This window comes from Aethalodelphis obliquidens, unplaced genomic scaffold (assembly GCF_003676395.1).
Source record: "Aethalodelphis obliquidens isolate GAN/ISIS:26980383/991018 unplaced genomic scaffold, ASM367639v1 scaffold2, whole genome shotgun sequence".
Classification (NCBI taxonomy): Eukaryota; Metazoa; Chordata; class Mammalia; order Artiodactyla; family Delphinidae; genus Aethalodelphis; species Aethalodelphis obliquidens.
The window spans coordinates 24,453,426-24,473,236 of NW_020837946.1; the positions used below are offsets into that span (position 1 = coordinate 24,453,426).

General features: G+C 35.3%; 1 protein-coding gene and 1 non-coding gene across 5 annotated transcripts in view; one reads left to right on the forward strand and one right to left on the reverse strand.

Annotated features, from left to right (window-relative positions):
• The window catches only part of ERBB4 (erb-b2 receptor tyrosine kinase 4), a 1,127,099-nt gene that overhangs the window by 274,092 nt on the left and 833,196 nt on the right, over window positions 1-19,811 (forward strand). The gene's annotated exons all lie outside the window — the stretch shown is intronic.
• Window positions 11,249-11,355, reverse strand: LOC113605505 (U6 spliceosomal RNA). Its single transcript, XR_003427255.1, has one exon. It is a non-coding gene; the product is annotated as a U6 spliceosomal RNA (small nuclear RNA).

Here is a 19,811-nt window from a genome sequence, read left to right on the forward strand (position 1 = left end):
AGAAGTAGAATAAACAAAATTCCAACAACAACAAAAAGTACTTTGTTTCCCTGCTTATTTCTTGTTGAAATATTTGAATTACAAAACTGGTTATGACCTAAGAAGTCTTGTCGTATTTGACAACACTAGTGACCGCTGCTGAAAAGGTCTGAGATTTTTTAAAATAAATAATCAAGAATAGATTAATTTGATACTAATTTTTATCACAATGAAGTTTCAGTGAAGGATTGCCATGATTAGATTTTTAAAGTTTGTTATTATTGATAACACAATGGTTTAAAATGAAAGTATATAATTTTCAAAATATATTTTTAAGCATAATAATCATTATTCTCCTGTTTTAAAATATCCACCATTTATTTAATAAACACCCTTTCATTCATTTGACATATATTTATTAAGCACCTATCATGTCCTTTTCTAGGTTTTGGATCTATATTGGCATATAAAGGTGAATAGGAAAGACGGGACCTTGAGTCCAGAGAGGAAAAGAAAATAATAAATGTATAGGCAATACAAAAGTTATTTCCATATAGTGGTAAGTCTTTTTGATGGGTGATCAGGGAAGACCTCTCTTTGGAGGTGATATGTGAACTGAGACTTGAAGAACAGGAAGCAGCCAGCCATAGAAAGATCTGGTGATTTATTAGGACCCAAATATTCCGGGCTCTATACTAGGCCATGGAAATACAATGATAAATAAGATGAGACAGCACCATCAAAGAACTCACAGTGAATATATTTTACTTACTTATTTGGGTGTGAAATCACTTGGAATCCATTGTAGTCACAAAGTCTCATGAGTTCAATAAACAAATATTTAAAAGAATATTAAATGAATGAACTGGCATGATTTAAAACTTGGCGTTTACTGTTACCCCTTCTCATATATATTGCTTATTGACATGATGCATGATTTTATGTTTTACTTATCAAGGATGCTTAAAGTTCATAGTACTGAAAATACTTGATCTTTTCTGTCAAAGTGTCTTGCAGCCCACTGCCCTTAAATCTCTCTGCCAACTTGTTTCTAATATACCTCATTCTCCCTAGCTTGCTGACTATTCTCTCACGTGATAAATAACTCTGCCTTATCAAGGTCAGTTGGAAAGGCCCCTTTTACATATCTCATAAATTTTAGCCAGGTGCCACTGATGTGAGATTAATGTAATGGCACCATGGCAAGCACTCAGGCTTGTCTTAATTATGCTAAGGTTGCCGGTTCACCGTTTCTCTTCATCTGTCTCCTGCTTTTGGGAACACTAAACACTATGTCATTAGAGTGTCTGTTCCACAACATTGGGTCTTTGCATTTACAAAGTCATCAGATGGCTTATGACATAGCTTTTCTAAGAAATTAAATTAAACAAATAATGAAAACAAAAATTAGGGGTAAAGTGACCGAAAAATAAAAGGTGTGACATTGTAATCAGAGAAGAAAAGAACCCTCTGTGTTTCATGGTGATTTTCCTCTGACCAATGAGTTACTTACCCAATCACAGGGAACACTTTGGCTCTGGGTGATCTCAGGTATGAATAATTATGAGGTTTCTTTACTTTTAAGAATAAAGACCCTTCATGTACGCTATTGGCCACGATCCATGGGCACATTCTCAGAAACCTTTCTTCACATCCTCCCTTCCCTTTGCGAATGACTAGTTTCCAGGGGGAGGCTATCTCTAAGCCATATGTCCTACATGGGTGTTTAATTACCTCATCTATTTTTGCTTAAATTCCCCATCTACTTTCCAAAAGGCATGCCAGCTTAGTATCTTGTTGAATTTTGGAATAAAAACAGATTACTGCCATGGGTTTTCAAATTTGTGAAGATTTGTTTTGTTTCTGCTCTGCAGATATTAATATGCTTTTTTATGAGGGAACAGATATCTGAAGTGTCATCTTCCCTTAATTCCTTAATTCAAGTCAAAATCCTTTTTGAATGACTGCTGTGTTCGAGGGGCTCTGCTCAGCCATGGGGAGACATATAAATAAAAAGCAGTCAAACTCAAGGCCCTTGGGATAAAGATAATCTTTTGTCTCTGCTGAAATAATTTGAGAGAATAATGCTTTGATTAATTATATGAACCCTGGAACCACATTTCTTAAGTTTAAAACCTGCCTCCACCACATACTAGTTATGTGACCTCCGACAAGTTAGTTAACATTTTTGTGCTTCATTTTCTCGTCTTCAGTATATGAGTAATACTATTACTAACCTGCTGAAGTTATTTTAAGGACACAGGAAGAATGGAAAAGCACATGTATCCGTGGCTGACTCAGTAAGTGCTATAGGGTGTTTTCTATTACTATGTGGACTCCTCCTAAGCCGCTGTTTCACAGTTCACCTCTGTGTGTTTGCTTCTGCAAGCATTTGAATGTTATTCATTAGTCAGAATTTAAAAAAAAAAAACGCACAAAACTCAATGTATTCAATAGGTATCACTGCAGATTTTCTATTTATTTTATGAAAGAAAGAAAACTATAAGATTAGATATCATTATAAGCACAACTGGAAAGTAAAATAGAATTTTTATTTCATGTAATGGTCTTGCAACTAGGTGAAAACTAATAATAATAACAAGAACTTTCTTATATTTCCATAATGTCAGCCATTGGGCAATGTGTCTGGAGTGGAGAATCATATTTTTCTTTCTCTTTTCAGAAAAGATAAATGGATATTGTGAAGTTATACTGTATTGGTCAGGAAATGCACACACTTAAACTTGTAATAATGATCCTCACTATTCAGTGAACATATGTAAGTATTTCAATAAACAACACACATATTTATATAAATATTTTGGCCATCTTAACTTGCCAAATAAGTCAAATATATTACTTTTATGGTTGGGACTTTATTTAATAATTTAGGAAACTATATTTGACAGCTGATATGAATAAAAGCATGTTATTTTCAAATAGTCTCATTTACTATTTTTAAAACAAATCATGAATTCTAAGTTCAATGGATTTTTTTCTTAGCTTCATATAGAGGAGTGAAAAATATTAATATGTAATTCTAAAAACAGAATCATTTCTACCCAACCCAAAAAGGATTTGATTTCATAATGTTATAGACTGTAGAATCAAATATTAAAACTTAAATTACTGGTATTATTCTTGGTAATTACTGCAAGATGACCTGTTAGTCAACTCATGTACTCCTAGTGACTTAACTCAAAATGTAATTTTACTCTTGTTTACTTTATAGTCTTATGCTAGTCAGGTGACTCTGTTTCAACTTGGTACTATGCCAAATGGATCAGATGACTCTAAGGTCACTATAGGAGGGAAGAAGTAGGAGCACGGGGGGGGGGGGGGAGAGCACTTCTTTGGGCCTGGAAGTGACCACATCACTTCGCTCACAATTCATTGGCCACAACTTAATTATATGGTCCTACCTAACTGTACAGAAGAGTAAAAGAAAAAGTCTTTTTTTTTGTCTCTTAGTTTTGTCTCTATTTCAGAATCCTTTAACTTCTGTCCATTACTATTTTTTTTATGATCCAGATACTTTGGCTATATGTCAGAACTAAATTCAACACTATTTTGGCAAAGTGTGTGTGGGTGTGTTTGTGTGTGTGGGTGTGTATACATTTTACCGTTGCAAAAAGATAAAATACTTCTATGATACCAATTGATATATCTATTTTTCATATTTATTGCAGTTCAGTTAAATTAATAAATATTAAAGCTTCAACAAATTTTGATCTATGTGTTTCTAGGAGTGGAAATTATTTTATTCACAAAATTCGACTTTAGTTATCTACACAATGTTTACTTCTCATCAGCTTCTCATCAGTGGAAGCCTCTTCTCACTTGTCTTTGAAAAGTTTCCCCAAAAAAGTGGAGATATTATTGTATCACTTAAAAACAAAAAAAGGCTTCAGTGTCTCCTATTATAATATCTCTTAATGCACATCACCTTGATTAGTTCTATTTCCTACTCTTTTGGCCTTCCGTGATAGCTTCTGCTTCCCATAAGAATATATCTGACCTGTGTCTCATTATTTTTGGTCCCTCTTGGGTGATTTAAACCAACCTGATAATCTAATTTATTTTAAAAACTATTAATAAATTAACTCAATGTCTGAAGAAGTATATCATGTAGCTGAAAACCTAGTACAGTATGAAAAATCTTACTAAATCCATCCACTTACATACCAAGTCTTTATCGAGTACCTCTTACTGGGTATTACATGCTATGTAGTGTTGAACACAAATGTAAAGGAAAAAAAAAGACCCTTTGCTCAAGGAGTTTATAATTTCCTTGCAAAATAGGGTGCTTTTCAATTAATTATAACAAAAGCAGAGTCTGGATAAGTATGACAGTAGCATAGATAAAATACAGTTGAAGTTCTGAAAAGGAACAAAATACTTCTCATTGAGGTAATGAGACAAGGCTTCATGGGAAAGGAAACATGAGATGGATGTCCATTGATGGGTGTTATTTAACATATAGAACATTTCTAAGTAAAGAAATACCATGGTTAGCAGCTTAAAGGCATACGAATATTTCCCATATATCAAGAACAGTTGCATATATATGTTCAGCTTTTTGAATAATGGGATATAGGAACATGGTGATGAAAGATATGTGTCACAAAATTTGGTTGAGTCCAATCATAGAAACATTTCCTGAGTGTCAATTCAGATTTTATAAATGGTACACTTTCAACACTGGGTCACTACTGATTTTTTACCATAATCTTACATTTGCCCTATGAACACATAGATAAATCAAGGATATTGGAGAATACTGTGGTTGCATGGGATAAAACCTGTGTGAAGCTCTGCTTTGCACATTCCAAAGTTTTTGTGCCAAGCTTAGGTTTTTTAAAAAATGGTAATGAGGAATTAATCTCAATCATTATAAAAAATTGGCCTCTTAAATTTGGCATATGACCTCATTTTTACTATATGAAAAATACTGAGAAATTTATCTGAGCTAAACTTTTAGAGCATCTGGCTTTTGCTTCTCTTGTTTTGCCTTCTGCTCCCTCTAAAGCAGAGTGTGGCAATGTATAAACCTGACAGCACTCTCCTCAAACATTTGTTGGTATTATTACTAAATCTACCTGGAGGAATTCCAGATTTAAATGTAGAGTTCATACTTGTGAACTTTTATCAAGAAATGTCTATTGGTAAGTGACTCTGGTTCTTCACTTGCTTATTAGAACAAGAGAGACTACTAAAGGAAAGAAAGTGCATTGACAATTGTAAAAAATACCATTTTAGAAGAAATACATAGCTCACGGTGATATTTTCCAGTCACTGAGATCATGATGTTGCTTTGTGATTTGGGGGAAATTAATTTTAACCAATAGGAAAACATTAAAGATATCGTGAGACATCTTTAAATTTGTAACCATAAAATAGAATTCTGATAACTTTTGGAACCACTTTGGAAAAAGATATTCTAAAAGTTGCAGATGAAAGTCCTGTCCACATAATTTAGAAAACAATATCAAACATGAAAAAATACTTTTCTATCCTATTTTCTACCAACCTGAGTATCACTTATATATTTAAGCATGGTAAAATGTTGGATTAATTTTTAAAAGCTGCTATTACTAACAATTAAATCACCTCCCTCTTTTCCTTCCTTTAACAGATAACTAACTCATCAAGCATCATGACAGTGCTGAAAGTCTAAGAGAGGTAGTGCCTCTGCCTTTATAGATTTTTTTTGTTCCATAGACAAATAGGTACTAAGTAAGTAAATTAAAAAATTTTTAAATGTTAATCACATATTATATTAACTGCTTAAGGAAATAAACAGGATATTGGAATATAGAGAGAATTCTGGTTATCAATTGCTTCCTAGCAAATTACTGCAAAACTCTTTGGCTTAAAACAATTTATCATAATAGAAGATTGTAATATTATTATCTGGGACAAGATATTCGACAGGACAGTGAGGATGGCTTTTCTGCTTTGCAATGCCTAGGGCCTCAGCTGGACGACTCCTTCTTCCCTCCCTCCCTCCCTCCCTCCCTCCCTTCCTTCCTTCCTTCCCAATGCCTCTCTACATGGTTAACTTGAGCTTCCTTAAAACATGGTAGCTTCAGGGATATCAGACTTCTTACATGATGGTTCAGGGCTTCAAGACCAAATATTTCAAGAGAAAGAAAAATGGGCATTTTCACTCCTATTAAAGGTTAGGGAAGAACTGGCAGAGTGCCATTTTTGGCTGCTCGCTATTAGTCAAGGTGAACACAGTACAGTCCAGATTCACTGACACAAAAATATCTTGAAATTTCTGGGCCCGTGTTTACTTGTATAGCCATATCTATCTCCAAGTACTTAATGTGACCATCACTTTGAGTTAAATTGAGTACATATACTAATTAAATGCACAAATAATCTCTAAGGGCAGAGTCTAAACCGGAATTATTATGAGACCCATTGATATCAGTTGATAGCAAATCCATATGCTCTTATGGATCTGGTTCATGCAAATCACCTGTCTTTTCCCACTTATGAATAAGTGTGAACATGTATGGCTAGAGTTGCATCCCAATTTTCTATTTCTTGAAGGTGTGAATTAAGCATAACTGTCATAAAGCATGCTCATTGGTCTACTCTCCTAGCTCAGCCTCTGATTTCTCCCTGACATTCTGTTTTCTGGAGATGTGGGTAAATAGTATTAAGATGAATAAGCAATGAGTGTACTTTCCAACTGTACAGCTTACTACAATAATATTAAAAGGGCAAGTGACTTTTTTGAACTTTAGAAATTCATGCAGTGGTATGGTAACATATCCTTATAGTTTTCTGGGCATTTATGCTCTCTCCTTTGAGTACCCCATTTGTGTTGATTTTGCATATTAATCATGTACCTTATGTAACAGAAAGAATTTTTCAAACACATGTACTTTTTTTTTTTACCACACTTTAAATGATTATATTATTGCAAAAACAAAAGTGCTAATGGCTTGTTGAATGCATGTTTCAACCTTTGAATAAGACCTTCAAAAAACAGAAAGGTCAATATAAATTAGGTAAACCGAACTAATTCCTTCTTTGAATGAAAGATTAAGACAAAAGTTAGGCTTTCTAGAATTCTTTTAATTGACTGCCATTTTTTCTTTCTAATATTATTGTTCAATAAAAAAGGGTCAAAATGTGACAATGTGAATAATTTATAATGCTTTACAGAAAAAATTTTCAACTCAGTATCACTTCTAGCTATGGAAATAGAATAGGGCTTGACATGCTATATAACCTAAGGATCAAATCTACCTGCCACCTGTTTTGTAAATAAAGTTTTTTTAATTGTAATTTACCCTTTAAAAATTAATTTATTTTTATTTAGGTATAATTGACATACACCATTATTAGTTTTAGGTGTGTAACATAATGATATATATTTGTATATACTGCAAAATGATCACCACAATAAGTCTAGTTAACATCTGTCCCTGTACATAGTTACAGATTTCTTTTTCTTGTGATGAGAACTTTTACTCTCTTAGCAACTTTCAAATACGAACTACAGTGTCATTAACTGTGGTTGTCATGTTGTACCTTACGTCCCTTAGACGTATTTATTTTATAACTGGAGGTTTGTAACTTTTGATTCACTTTGCCCATTTTGCTCATTCCTCACCTCCTGCCTCTGGCACCCACCAATCTGTTCTCTGTGTCTATGAACTTTCTTGTTTTGTTTTGTTTTGGTTTTGGTTTATATCCCACTTATAAGTGAAATGATGTGGTATTTGTCTTTCTCTGTCTGTCTTACTTCACTTAGCATAATGCCCTCAAGATTCATCCATGTTGTGACAAATGACAAGATTTCATTCTGTTTTATGGCTAAAAAATATTCCACTGTATATATACACCACATCTTCTTTATCCATTCATTTGTCCCTGGACACTTAGGTTGTTTCCATATCTTGGCTATTGTAAATAATGCTGCAGTGAACAAGATACATGCTGGGGTTGCATGTATCTTTTCAAGTTAGTGTTTCATTTTCTTTGGCTAAATACCCAGAAGTAGAATTGCTGGCTCATATGGTAGTTCTATTTTTAATTTTTTTGTTCAACTTCTGTACTTATTTTCCATGGTGACTGCATGATTTACATTCACACCAACAGTGCACAAGAGTTCCTTTTTCTCCACATCCTCACCGACACTTGTTATTTCTTGTCTTTTTGAAAATAGCCATTCTGACAAGTGTGAGGTGATATCTCATTGTGGTTTTGATTTGCATTTACCTGATGATGGTGATGTTGGACATCTTTTCACATACCTGTTGACCATCTCTATGTCTTCTTTAGAACATGTTATTCAGATCCTCTTCCCATTTTGCAATCAGATTATTTGTTTTTGCTGTTGAGTTGTATGAGTTCCTTATATATTTTGGATATTAACCCCTTATTAGATATATGATTTGCAAATATTCTTTTTTTCCCAGTCAGTAGGTTGCATTTTCATTTTGTTGATGATTTTCTTTGTTGTGCAGAAGATTTATAGCATGAAGTAGTCAAACTTGTTTATTGTTGCCTTTGCTCTTGGTATCAAATCCAAAAAGAAATCATTGCTAAGACCTCTATCAAGGAGTTTACTGCCTATGTTTTATTCTAGAAGTTTTATGGTTTCATGTCTTACATGCAAGTCTTTAATCCATTTTGAGTTAATTTTTGTGTATGGTATAAGATAAAGGTTCAGTTTCATTCTTTTGCATGTGGCTGTGCAGCTACCACTTATTGAAGGCACTACTGTTTCCCTATCATACATTCTTGATTCTTTTGTGGTAAATTAACTGACTATGTATGTATGGGTTTGTATCTGGCCTCTATTATGTTCCATTGACTTATGTGTCTTTTTTGTGCCAATACCATACTGTTTTTGATTACTATAGCTTTGTAATATAGTTCAAAAACAGGGCGTGTGATGCCTCCAGCTTAGTTCTTCTTTCTCAAGATTGTTTTGGCTATTCAAGGTCTTTTTTGATTCCATACATACTTCAGAATTGTTTATTTCTTTGAAAAATGCCACTGCAATTTATTTTTAATTTTTGAATTTTATTTTATTTATTTATTTTTATACAGCAGGTTCTTATTAGTCATCAATTTTACACACATCAGTGTATACATGTCAATCCCAATTGCCCAATTCATCACACCCACACCCCCACCCCCTGCAGCTTTCCCCCCTTGGTGTCCATATGTTTCTTCTCTACATCTGTGTCTCAGTTTCTGCCCTGCAAACCGGTTTCTTTGTACCATTTCTCTAGGTTCCATATATATGCATTAACATACGATATTTGTTTTTCTCTTTCTGACTTACTTCATTCTGTATGACAGTCTCTAGATCCATCCATGTCTCAACAAATGACCCAATTTCGTTTCTTTTTATGGCTGAGTAATATTCTATTGTACATATGTACCACATCTTCTTTATCCATTCATCTCTCGATGGGCATTTAGGTTGCTTCCATGATGTGTCTATTGTAAATAGTGCTGCAGTGAACATTGGGGTGCATGTGTCTTTTTGAATCATGGTTTTCCCTGGGTATATGCCCAGTAGTGGGATTGGTGGATCATATGGTAATTCTATTTTTAGTTTTTTTAAGGAACCTCCATACTCTTCTCCATAGTGGCTGTATCAATTTACATTCCCGCTAACAGTGCAAGAGGGTTCCCTTTTCTCCACACCCTCTCCAGCGTCTATGGTTTGTAGATTTTCTGATGATGCCCATTCTACCTGGTGTGAGGTGATATCTCATTGTAGTTTTGATTTGCATTTCTCTAATAATTAGTGACGTTGAGCACCTTTTTATGTGCTTCTTGGCCAACTGTATGTCTTCTTCAGAGAAATGTCTATTTAGGTCTTCTGCCCATTTTTTTATTGCATTGTTTGTTTCTTTAATATTGAGCTGCATGAGCTGTTTATATATTTTGGAGAGTAATTCTTTGTGCATTGATTCGTTTGCAAATATTTTCTCCCATTCTGAGGGTTGTCTTTTCGTCTTGTTTATGGTTTCCTTTGCTGTGCAAAAGCTTTGAAGTTTCATTAGGTCCCATTTGTTTATTTTTGTTTTTATTTCCATTACTCTAGGAGATGGATCAAAAAAGATCTTGCTGTGATTTATGTCAAAGAGTGTTCTTCCTATGTTTTCCTCTAAGAGTTTTATACTGTCCGGTGTTACATTTAGGTCTTTAATCCATTTTGATTTATTTTTGTGTATGGTGTTAGGGAGTGTTCTAATTTCATTCTTTTACATGTAGCTGTCCAGTTTTCCCAGCACCACTTATTGAAGAGACTGTCTTTTCTCCATTGTATATCTTTTTGCCTCCTTTGTCATAGATTAGTTGACCATAGGTGCGTGGGTTTATCTCTGGGCTCTCTATTTTGTTCCGTTGATCTATGTTTCTGTTTTTGTGCCTGTACCATATTGTCTTCATTACTGTAGCATTGTAGTATAGTCTGAAGTCAGAGAGTCTGATTCCTCCAGCTCCGTTTTTTTCCCTCAAGATTGCTTTGGCTATTCAGGGTCTTTTGTGTCTCCATACAAATTTTAAGATGATTTGTTCTAGTTCTGTAAAAAATGCCATTGGTAATTTGATAGGGATTACATTGAATCTGTAGATTGCTTTGGGTAGTATAGTCATTTTCACAATATTTGTTCTTCCAATCCACGAACATGGTATATCTCTCCATCTATTTGTATCATCTTTAATTTCTTTAATCAGTGTCTTATAGTTTTCTGCATACAGGTCTTTTGTCTCCCTAGGTGGGTTTATTCCTTGGTATTTCATTCTTTTTGTTGCAGTGGTAAATGGGAGTGTCTCCTTACTTTCTCTTTCAGGTTTTTCATCATTAGTTTATAGGAATGCAATGAATTTCTATGCATTAATTTTGTATCCTGCAACTTTACCAAATTCATTGATTAGCTCTAGTAGTTTTCTGGTGGCGTCTTTAGGATTCTTTATGTATGGCATCATGTCATCTGCCAACAGTGACAGTTTTACTTCTTCTTTTCCAATTTGTATTCCTTTTTTTCTTTTTCTTCTCTGATTGCCATGGCTAGGACTTCCAAAACTATGTTTAATAATAGTGGCGAGAGTGGACATCCTTGTCTTGTTCCTGATCTTAGAGGAAATGCTTTCAGTTTTTCACCATTGAGAATGATGTTTGCTGTGGGTTTGTTGTATATGGCTTTTATGATGTTGAGGTAGTTTCCCTCTATGCCCACTTTCTGGAGAGTTTTTTTTTGTGTTTTTTTTTTTGTTTTTTTTTTTAAATATGGAATGCTTCATGAACTTGAATGTCCTCTTTGCACAGGGGCTGTGCTCATCTTCTCTGTATCATTCTAATCTCAGTATATGTGCTACCAAAGTGAGTATTGGAGAGTTTTTATCATAAATGGGTGTTGAATTTTGTCAAAAGCTTTTTATGCATCTATTGAGATGATCATATGGTTTTTATTCTTCAATTTTTTAATATGGTGTATCACATTGATTGATTTTGCATATATTGAAGAATCCTTGCATCCCTGGGATAAATCCCACTTGATCATGGTGTATGATCCTTTTAATGTGTTGTTGGATTGTGTTTGCTAGTATTTTGTTGAGGATTTTTGCATCTATATTCATCAGTGATATTGGTCTTTTATTTCCTTTTTTTGTAGTTTCTTGTCTGGTTTTGGTATCAGGGTGATGGTGGGCTCATAGAGTGAGTTTGGGAGTGTTCCTTCCTCTGCAATTTTTTGGAAGAGTTTGAGAAGGATGGGTGTTAGCTCTTCTCTAAATGTTTGATAGAATTCACCTGTGAAGCCATCCGGTTCTGGACTTTTGTTTGTTGGAAGATTTTTAATCACAGTTTCAATTTCATTACTTGTGATTGCTCTGTTCATATTTTCTATTTCTTCCTGGTTCAGTCTTGGAATGTTATACCTTTCTAAGCATTTTTCCATTTCTTCCAGGTTGTCCATTTTATTGACGTAGAGTTGCTTGTAGTAGTCTCTTAGGATGCTATATATTTCTGCTGTGTCCATTGTAACTTCTCCATTTTCATTTCTAATTTTATTGGTTTGAGTCCTCTCCCTCTTTTTTTTTTGATGAATCTGGCTAATGGTTTATCAATTTTGTTTATCTTCTCAAATAACGAGCTTTTAGTTTTATTGATCTTTGCTATTGTTTTCTGTGTTTCTATTTCATTTATATCTGCTCTGATCTTTCTGATTTCTTTCCTTCTGCTACCTTTGAGTTTTGTTTGTTCTTCTTTATCTAGTTCCTTTAGGTGTAAGGTTAGATTGTTTATTTGATATTTTTCTTGTTTCTTGAGGTAGACTTGTATAGCTATAAACTTCCCTCTTAGACTGCTTTTGCTGCATTCCATAGGTTTTGGATCGTCGTGTTTTGTCATTTGTCTCTAGGTATTTTTTTATTTCCTCTTTGATTTCTTCAGTGATGTCTTGATTATTTAGTAACGTATTGTTTAGCCTCCATGTGTTTGTGTTTTTTACATTTTTTTCCCTGTAATTGATTTCTAATCTCATAGCCTTGTGGTCAGAAAAGATGTTTGATATGATTTCAGTTTTCTTAAGTTTACTGAGGCTTGATTTGTGACCCAAGATGTGATCTCTCCTGGAGAATGTTCTGTGCACACTTAAGAAGAAAGTGTAATCTGCTGTTTTTGGATGGAATGTTCTATAAATATCAATTAAATCTATCTGGCCTATTGTGTCATTTAAAGCTTCTGTTTGCTTATTTAATTTCATTTTGGATGATCTGTTCATTAGTGTAAGTGAGGTGTTAAAGTCCCCCACTATTATTGTGTTACTGTCAATTTCCTCTTTTATAGCTGTTAGCAGTTGCCTTATGTATTGAGGTGCTCCAATGTTGGGTACATATATGTTTATAATTGTTATATCTTCTTGTTGGATTGATCCCTTGAACATTATGTCATGTCCTTCCTTGTCTCTTGTAACATTCTTTATTTTAAAGTCTATTTTATCTGATATGAGTATTGCTACTCCAGCTTTCTTCTGATTTCCATTTGCATGGAATATCCTTTTCCATCCCCTCATTTTCAGTCTGTATGTGTTCCTAGGTTTGAAGTGGGTCTCATGTAGACAGCATATATATGAGTCTTGTTTTTGTCTTCATTCAGCAAGCCTGTGTCTTTTGGTTGGAGCATTTAATCCATTCACGTTTAAGTTAATTATCGATATGTATGTTCCTATGACCATTTTCTGAATTGTTTTGGGTTTGTTTTTGTAGACCCTTTTCTTCTCTTGTGTTTCCCACTTAGAGAATTTCCTTTAGCATTTGTTGTACAGCTGGTTTGGTGGTGCTGAATTCTCTTAGCTTTTGCTTGTCTGTAAAGCTTTTAATTTCTCCATCGAATCTGAATGAGATCCTTGCTGGGTAGAGTAATCTTGGTTGTAGGTTTTTCCCTTTCATCACTTTCAATATATCATGTCACTCCCTTCTGGCTTGTAGAGTTTCCACTGAGAAATCAGCTGTTAACCTTATGGGAGTTCCCTTATATGTTATTTGTCATTTTTCCCTTGCTTCTTTCAATAATTTTTCTTTGTTTTAATTTTTGCCACTTCGATTACTATGTGTCTCGGCATGTTTCTCCTTGGGTTTATGCTGTATGGGATTCTCTGCACTTCCTGGACTTGGTTGGCTATTTCCTTTCCTATATTAAGGAAGTTTTCACCTATAATCTCTTCAAATTTTTTCTTGGGTTCTTTCTCTCTTTCTTCTCCTTCTGGGACCCCTATAATGTGAATGTTGTTCTGTTTAATGTTGTCCCAGAAGTCTCTTAGGCTGTCTTCTTTTCTTTTCATTCTTTTTTTCTTTATTCTGTTCTGCAGCAGTGAATTCCACTATTCTGTTTTCCAGTTCACTTATGTGTTCTTCTGCCTCAGTTATTCTGCTATTGATTCCTTCTGGTGTAGTTTTCATTTCAGTTATTGTATTGTTCATCTCTGTTTGTTTGTTCTTTAATTCTTCTAGGTCTTTGTTAAACATTTCTTGCATCTTCTTGATCTTTGCCTCCATTCTTTTTCCGAGAGTCTGTATCATCTTCACTATCATTATTCTGAATTCTTTTTCTGTAAGGTTGCCTAGCTCCACTCACTTCATTTATTTGTTTTTCTGGGGTTTTATCTTGTTCCTTCATCTAGTACATAGCCCTCTGCCTTTTCATCTTGTCTATCTTTCAGTGAATGTGGTTTTTGTTCCACAGGCTGCAGGATTGTAGTTCTTCTTGCTTCTGCTCTCTGCCCTCTGGTGAATGAGGCTATCTAAGAGGCTTTTGCAAGTTTCCTGATGGGTGGGACTAGTGGTGGGTAGAGCTGAGTGTTGCTCTGGTGGGCAGAGCTCAGTAAAACTTTAATCCACTTGATTGCTGATGGATGGGGCTGGGTTTCCTCCCTCTTGGTTGTTTGGCCTGAGGCAACCCAACCCTGGAGCCTACCTGGGCTCTTTGGTGGGGTAATGGCAGACTCTGGGCGGGCTCACTACAAGTATTTCCCAGAACTTCTGCTGCCAGTGTCCTTGTCCCCACAGTGAGCCCCAGCCACCCCCCACCTCTGCAGGAGACCTTCCAACACTAGCACGTAGGTCTGGTTCAGTCTCACCTGGGGTCACTGCTCCTTCCCCGTGTCCCGATGTGCACATTACCTTGCGTGTGCCCTCCAAGAGTGGAGTCTCTGTTTCCCCCAGTCCTGTCCAAGTCCTGTAATCAAATCCCACTATCCTTCAATGTCTGATTCTCTAGAAATTCCTCCTCCTGTTGCCGGACCCCCAGGTTGGGAAGCCTGACGTGGGGCTCAGAAGCCTGACGTGGGGCTCCAGTGGGTGGACTTCTGTGGTATAAGTGTTCTGCAGTCTGTGAATCACCCACCCAGCAGTCATGGGATTTGATTTTACTGTGATTGCACCCCTCCTACCATCTCATTGTGACTTCTCCTTTGTCTTTGGATGTGAGGTATCTTTTGTGGTGAGTTCCAGTGTCTTCCTGTCGATGATTGTCCAGCAGCTAGTTGTGATTCTGGTGTTCACACAAGAGGGAGTGAGAGCACGTCCTTCTACTCCACCATCTTGGTTCAGGGCCACAAATTTTGCTGCCACTGCAATTTTGATAGGGATTATATTGAATCTGTAGATTGCTTCAGTTAGTATGGACATTTTAACAATATTAATTATTCCAGTCCATGAGCATGAAATATCTTTATATCTCTTTGTGTCTCCTTTCTTTCTTGCCTCAATGTCTTATAATTTTCAGAGTAGAGGAATTTCACCTCCTTGGTTAAATTTATTCCTAAGAATTTTAATTTTTTGATGCAATTGTAAATGGGATTGTTTTATTTTTTATTTATTTTTTTGAGGTACGCTGGCCTCTCACTGCTATGGCCTCTCCTGCTGTGGAGCACAGGCTCCGGACACGCAGGCCCAGTGGCCACGGCTCATGGGCCCAGCCACTCCGCGGCATGTGGGATCTTCCCGGACAGGGGCACCAACCCGTGTCCCTTGCATCGGCTGGCGGACTCCCAACCACTGTGCCACCAGGGAAGCCCGGGATTGTTTTCTTAATTTCTCTTTCTGATAATTTGTTACTAGTGAATAGAAACACAAAAGGTTTTTGTATATTGATTTTGTATGTTACAACTTTACTGAATTTGTTTTTTATGTCTAACAGGGTTTTTTTCTGGAGTCTTTGTGTTTTTCTCTATATAATATCATGTCACCTGCAAACAGTGACAGTTTTACTTCTTCCTTTTAGTTTGGATTGCTTTTACTTCTTTTTCTTGTCTGATTGCTCTGGCTACAAAGAGCTATCAATAGTTTGACATTACTTTGTTCCCAATGAGATCTTGATTTTTGTGATATCAAATAGTATGCCATTGTTTGGAAAATATGTCTTATTTATCTTATTAAATCAGAGGATCTAATTTGGAAGTATAATCAAAACAATTTCTTTTCTTGAAAATTTTAGGGTATTATACCAAGAATTACAGTGAAATTCCTTGGCTAGATGATAACCTTAGGCACTTTCCTGCCCACCTCCTAACACCAGCTTTTGTGAGATAACGTTTATGGTTACCACTATGCTAACTAGAAATTGCATTGGTCAGTTGATATGGTGGTGATGGTTAAGCCTTCTGTGCTGGAAAGATTTGTTTTATATTGGCCATGACACACTATTGATATTCATATAATTGTAAATAATAATTATTCTGTATTGATGTGGTTATCCCAAAATGTATTCTTGACCTACTAACAGTTCTCTAAGATGATAATTAAATTGCTATTGGTCTCTACAATTATTACCTTGTGCCAGATCTAATGGTGCCAGTTATAGAAATGAGAATTTTGTGGGTTTTTTGGAAGGGGTGGTGCATTTTATTGAAGTGTATCACTGAAACATCTTATTTAAATCCTGAGTTTCTCTACTAAAGCAGTCACCTGACATGTATACATTGAAATAAGCTAAGATAAACTGGCAACCTAGACCTATTCAAATATGTGTTACTGGGATATTTTTTACCTATGAGCTTGCCTCTATTATTATGTATCAGTATGTAGTTATATTCCCTAAATTTGTACTTGAAATATGCTAAATGGGTAATTTTCATGGGGAATTATTTTCTTTTTATTGATATCTTCTTTTCCCATGTTCTGATTTCATAAACATTATGGTTTATTGAAATGCATGTTCACAAAGCAGCTCTTCAATTTAGCTTTTCCCATTTGATTAAAGCTTGTTGAGCAAGAGGCAACTGAATTTGGTTGTATGTAATATTTTGGCATTTGTATACTCTGTGTATGCACAGCTGTAATTTAGAATAGCTCTGACTAGCATTTAATCATCTACACTGAATATTTAGATATTTGTTTATCTGCTAAATCTAGATTTCAAAGCCCCCAAACTTTAGGTACATACTAGGTACAAAATTATGTATTAGTGTAGGTTCTTTTTATTAAGTTTGATAGAAATAAATTAAAATTAAGAATATTATTGGAATAATATCTGATGCTGTGTGAGCAAAACTGAATATAATCTCATTTTTTTTAATTTTTACTTTTTAAAAATCTTTTGTGTAATTTCTACTTAGGTCTACTTTAGTTGTGGTTTTAATTTCAAACTTAGTTGGAAGGTAGTCTCTTTACTTTTAAATATTTTATTAGCTTGGAGAAATATTCTGAGAATATTCCACTAGTAATAATAATCCTGTCACCGATTTTACTCTTCAGTTGAAATAGGAAGCTTTTTCTTTTCAGCACTTCATCTGTAGGATGATCTCCTGGTGAGGGAGGCCATGCAGTTCCATTTGGAAACATTCTTCTCAGCAGCAGTAGTCAAAGATTAGTAGCTTCAATAGGTAACTTCCTCGAGGTCTCACTTAAAAAAAAATAAAAAGTTTCTTTAGAATCCACTAAGACAGGTCCAAGAAAGAGCCAGCAAGTTACCCTGAAACTGCTGCCAGAGTTCTCTTTTGTAACAACAGTTCTTGTTTGATTTTTGATGGAGACCTTCCTTATGGAATGTGTTTCCTTTCAAAGGGAAAGCTCTTCTGACTCAGGACAGAAATCTGTGATGAAAAGTCATTCCCTTTGGATGATTATCTTTTATTCTTAAAGGAAAGGTAATTGAGAAATATTTTTTAATGTCTCATATAACAATATCCCTCATCCTTGTATTAGTTTTCAAAAAATAATGAAAGGAGTTTCTTCTCTAGGCATAAAGTTAAGGGCAAAGGAAGGGGGAAGGAGAGACAGAGTAGAGGAGGGGTGCATGCAGTTGAAACCGAGCCTCTAAGTCACTCTAACCATGATGTGATTATTTTTGAAGCACTGGCGTTCTATTAAAGGGTATTGGAGTTCAAAATTAAAATTGCTTTTGCAGCAGAGTGCACCATCAGGTCTGTGGGGACCGATTAGCAGAGTGGCTCTCTGTGTCCCATATACTATATGCCGCTTCAGTGGTTACAGTAACATATAGGACATGGAGAAGTGAAAACTTTGTTTCATAAAAGAACCCCATGTGACTCTCTGCTTGCTTTGTATTTAAAATGTGTTTGATCATTCACCACCTAGTTTTAAACTAATTCACAAAAACAAAGTAATTGATGGATTAGATACAGTCTGTTTGTTTGAAGTTTCAGCAGAGAAGAGTTTTCCTGCATCATGGAGGGTATTTTGCAAATTCAGTTTCCAATCTCCCTTTCCTGTCTTTTAAGTTATATTAATACGTTTTAAGATCTACTCATTGTAATTCTTATGCTGAATGGGACTCAGAGGATGGTGTCATCTTTCACTAGTGAAGAGAGGAACTGAAATATATAATTACATTTTAAAGAAACATTAGACACCCTAAAGCCAATGGGATAGACCCCACTTGTCTCTTACTCTACCTGGCAAGTAAGCTGCTTGGAATAGGACACAGAAATGTAGTTCTTAGGATTTGGATTCTCCATTTTACTATTATTAAATTAAATCTAAAAAAATTGATAATTGATATCCTGATACCAACTCAGATTACTTTCTTTAGAATCCCTAAGACTTTTATTGATTAATTTATTCATGTATCATCTGGTACTGGTTGTTCTAGTAGAAAAGTGACTACAATTGTAGGTCTGTATTCACAATTAATATGAAAAGGATTTTAAAGGGAAAGTAAGAAAATGGATTACTAAGCTTAAATGAAAGATAAAGCAAAAAATACAGCCTAGTCATTTTTTAAATTACAAAACCAGGATGAGGGAAAATGTTTTAATTGGCTAACTCTTGTGATGAGATCCTCTGCTTGGAACAACAACAAAACCATTTTCCTTCTACAAGAACATTGGGTTGAGCTTTCAACATATAGCTCTTTTGATTAACACAGGTAATGAGAAATCCAGTGTATGACTCTCCAGGCTAGCTCAAGCGACGGTAAGGCCTGAATCCCTGGCCCAATTTCTTTCCTAAATATGAACATACCACAGTCACTCCTTATGTCTTGTTGTGTCCTGGTAGTTAATGGGAGAGCAAGAGAACCCATGTGTCACTGTATATATCTGTACCTTGGAATATGAGTTCTTAAATCTACCTGCCAAAATATATATGAAAGTGTTACACTATTATATCACAGCATTTTGCTAGTGAAATTTCCTTAAAAAATGATGTTACCAACAGGTTTGTGCCTGTTAATCTGCATATCATTATTATAGAAAGCAACATTAAAAAATTTGAAGTAGACATCTCATATGAGATGCCTCTATACGTATGATAGTTCACCTCCTTGATTACAGTTCTCATGACTTTCAGACAGCAAAAAATGATTGCCTGTTTCATTTGTTCACTCTACCATGCTCCCCTGGTGCCATGTATATGCATGTATCATGGCACTGAGACCCATAGAAAATATGTATAATAGATATTAGGTCTTGTCATCTAGATTGTGAGCTTCTTAAGGGCAGGGGGGCCTAGTTCTATTGGTCTTTGTTTTCCTGACCTAAATGAACTGCCCTGAACAGTGAATATGTGTTGACAGAATGAACAATGATAGCACATATTTACCCTTGTGCCTCTTCTGCAGCATGCTAGAATCAACCTGCATGGGACCCTCCCAGAAGGGGTTCCTCAGGGGAAGCATCGAGCTGTTAGGTGTCAGCCAACAGCCATCCAGTTCCACTTCTATCACTAAGTGGAAACATGATGAAGGGAACATCACCCACCAGGAGCCACCCAGAGTTTGTTTATTTGAGACAAAGAGTTTATAATAAGACACTTTTTTTTTATTGTTCGTTCACATAGTCATTTACTGAGGCTGCTTTTCTGATGCCTATCTATTTTTGTTTAAT